This window comes from Myotis brandtii, unplaced genomic scaffold, assembly GCF_000412655.1.
Source record: "Myotis brandtii unplaced genomic scaffold, ASM41265v1 scaffold431, whole genome shotgun sequence".
Classification (NCBI taxonomy): domain Eukaryota; kingdom Metazoa; phylum Chordata; class Mammalia; order Chiroptera; family Vespertilionidae; genus Myotis; species Myotis brandtii.
The window spans coordinates 2008522-2012666 of NW_005366486.1; positions in this window are offsets into that span (position 1 = coordinate 2008522).

A 4145-nucleotide genomic window follows, 5' to 3' on the forward strand; every position below is an offset into this window, starting at 1 on the left:
TATAGGAAGGTGCTAGCTCTTCCTATACACTGATTAAAACAGATACACCAGGTTTTGGTGTAAGCATTTCTAATTACAACCTATTTTTTTATGTATAGCCTTAGCCATACACTGTCACCATTATGAATGTCACCAATTAAATGATGATTCCTTTAATTTCAGTGTGCCTAACCCTTCACTCTGGAGCGGAGGGCGGAGGAAGCTGGCTGTAGCTATGGAGCCCTGCACTGTTCCAGCCACAAATCTTTACCAGGTAAACTTGCATCAACCTGGGTTGGTTGCTCTCTACACTTGGTACACAGCAGCTATACCCACTTCACCATCATCCTGCTGGTTTCCTTTGCCTCTTTTTTCGTGTTGTATCTTCCATAATGTATTCTTTCCTAGTTTACATCCTCATTTTCATGAACAATACCTTCCAGTAGCTTTCTGGAGGTTAATAGTTTGAAGTCTTATCGATTTGAAAATGTTTCTAATCTATTATTTTTCTTGATTGGTGGTTTGCCTGGATATTGAACGTTATGTTGGGAATTGTTTTTCTTCAAAATCTTGAAAGTATTGATACATTTACAGTGTTGTTTTCAGAAATCTGAAGACTCCTCGCCTTCTAACTCAGTGGTTCTCAACCTGTGGGTCGCGACCCCTTTGGGGGTCGAACGACCCTTTCACAGGAGTCGCCTAAGACCATCGGAAAACACATATATAATTAAATATTGTTTTTGTGATTAATCACTATGCTTTAATTATGTTCAATTTGTAACAATGAAAATACATCCTGCATATCAGATATTTACATTATGATTCATAACAGTAGCAAAATTACAGTTATGAAGTGGGGGTGAACACAACATGAGGAACTGTATTAAAGGGAGGTTGAGAACCACTGCTCTAACTGGTAGAATTGAGTCTCTTCTAATGTCTTCAACTAGAGACAACAGCTGTTTTGAGTCGCTGCCTAGGCATTTACATTCACATGTCACTGCTCACATCCAGAGTCTGGATATTTAGAAAAGGACCTGAGCTGAAGATTCCTGCCACAGTTCCCACCTTGCTTTTCCCGGGACACCTCTAAAGTAACCTCTTATAGCTGAGTCTCTGAAAGTTAGTGACCTCCATCCAATTACCCTGTAAGTAATAGGTACTTGTTACTCTGCTCCCTGTCTCCTGCCCACCTGTGACCTGGGACATAGGGCTGCCCTTCCCCCAGCTCAGTATGCACACCCTCCCCACCCCTGCCATACCTGTGATATGTAAGTAGTAAATCTTGTGACTTTACATCCTTTGTGTAAGTTTATTGAAACTGCCCCTTCAATCAAAACAACTCCGGGGTTCTCACATCCCCACCACGGGAGCTGGGATGCTGAGGGAGCTATCTGCAGCTGTGTGGGTGGCTTGTGTCTCCTCATCCAGCAAGCCATACTCTGCAGTATATTTGTAATTTAATGTGACAGTAATAAGGGGAGGGAGAGGTCATACCAACAAAGTGAATTAATTTTTGCAGTGCTATTCCTTGGTCTATTTTTATCCATCTTGTTGCATTGCTGTTGGACTTTTCATCCTGGAAAATGTCCTTTAGTTTGGGGACATTTTCTTTAACTAATTTATTCATGATTCCCCCCCTTGTCCCCTTTCTTTCTTTTCTTTCCCAGGAACTCATACAATTTCCATTCATTCTTCTGGCTTGGAACTTCAGTTTTCTTATTTTACTTAGTTATCTTAGTTTCATCTCTTTGTTTATACTCTACTTTCTGGAGATTTCTTTAAGCATCTATGTTACCCCTCTTTGAAGCTTTTGATTTCTAACATACTTTTATTTGTAAGAGTTGTTTTAATTTATTCTTTGAATTTTCTTTCTTAAAATATCCTATTCTTGCTTCATGGATGGACTATCTTATCATTCCATTGATATTAAAAGTTATTTTGTTTTCTTATCTCAACAGTTTTTTTTTCTCCATCCCTCATAGTTATTTCACATTTTTTGTTTGACTGTGTTATCTCTTTTTCTCTTTCTTATGTTACAGGCTTTCCTTAGGTGTCAAGTAATCCAGGGTTGCCTGCCAGCGATAAAGGATGAGAGTATAAAATTCTGTTCAGATGCTCTGAAAGTGCAGCATAAGCATGTTGTTTTGGACCCTCACTATGGGGTGATTCTGGATGAGTATTTGAAAGGGAACTCCCAAATGTTGGTATTCTTATATATTTTTTTCCTTTGGCCTGGTCTTTTTCCTTCACAGATGAATCTTCCAATTTCTTGCCTAGAGAGTCGGAGTCTGGTCGTTGTATGGTAGGAGTGGAATGGGGTCCATAGACTGGAAGTCTCAGTACTCAGCATTCAGCAGGCATACTTTCCTTCAACCCCCATACTTTCAGTAGAGTGTCCTTGATTTCCCTCACGGTGACCGTGGAGTGCCCTTGATCACCTTCACTGTGACCGTGGCAGGCACTCCCCAGTTCAGACTCCCGAGAGAATCTGTAGGATAGGAAAACTCAGATAAGAGAAGATGTTGCAATCTAGAGTCCTAATTCTGCAGAGCAGCAGACTGGAAATGCAGGCAGGGTTTGTATGTTGAAGTCTTGAGGAGAATTTCTTCTTAGGAAATTTCAGTCATTGATCTTAAGGTCTATAACTGATTGAATAAGGCCCACCCACATTGTGGAAAGCAATATGTTCACTCAAAGTCTATTGACTAAATGTTAATCACATTTTAAAATGGTCCTAATAGCAACATCTAGACAGATATTTGACTCAGAGCCTTGGCATTGCAGCTTAATGAAGTTAAAACAATTCAGTAAACAGCGCAATCTCTTTTATCTTCCTCATAGGAAAAAAATCTCCAAGTTCCTATTTCATTTGTGGAGGGACAATCACAAACCAGAGTTGGGAAGGAGATCTAGAAATTTGATTACTTTTAAGCCAATTTTATAAAATCTTATTTTTGGAGTTCCTGCTTTACTCCCAATTTCATAGATATGTGGTATGCCAATTCCTAAGCATTTTGAGAATTGTCTGGTATAAATCAAGTTGATTTCTTTTTTTTTCTTAAAAAAATGTAAAAATGTAAAAATAGTTTATGAATAGATTCTGTTCAATGCTCTGAAAGTGCAGCATAAGCATGTTGTTTTGGACCCTCACTATGGGGTGATCTGGATGAGCTATTTGAAAGGGAACTCCCAAATGTTAGTATTCTTATATTTTTTTCCTTTGGCCTGGTCTTTTCCCTTCACAGATGAATCTTCCAATTTCCTGCCTAGAGAGTTGGAGTCTGGTCGTTGTATGGTAGGAGTGGAATGGGGTCCATAGACTGGAAGTCTCAGTACTCAGCATTCAGCAGGCATACTTTCCTTCAACCCCCATACTTTCAGTAGAGTGTCCTTGATTTCCCTCACGGTGACCGTGGAGTGCCCTTGATCACCTTCACTGTGACCGTGGCAGGCACTCCCCAGTTCAGACTCCCGAGAGAATCTGTAGGATAGGAAAACTCAGATAAGAGAAGATGTTGCAATCTAGAGTCCTAATTCTGCAGAGCAGCAGACTGGAAATGCAGGCAGGGTTTGTATGTTGAAGTCTTGAGGAGAATTTCTTCTTAGGAAATCTCAGTCATTGATCTTAAGGTCTATAACTGATTGAATAAGGCCCACCCACATTGTGGAAAGCAATATGTTCACTCAAAGTCTATTGACTAAATGTTAATCACATTTTAAAATGGTCCTAATAGCAACATCTAGACAGATATTTGACTCAGAGCCTTGGCATTGCAGCTTAATGAAGTTAAAACAATTCAGTAAACAGCGCAATCTCTTTTATCTTCCTCATAGGAAAAAAATCTCCAAGTTCCTATTTCATTTGTGGAGGGACAATCACAAACCAGAGTTGGGAAGGAGATCTAGAAATTTGATTACTTTTAAGCCAATTTTATAAAATCTTATTTTTGGAGTTCCTGCTTTACTCCCAATTTCATAGATATGTGGTATGCCAATTCCTAAGCATTTTGAGAATTGTCTGGTATAAATCAAATTGATTTCTTTTTTTTTCTTAATGTAAAAATAGTTTATGAATAGTTTCTTATGATGACATCTAAATATTTACAGTGACCTGTTCTCAAAGTCCCCAGTGTCCTCTGGCACAGATACATCTTGCTGAGCTC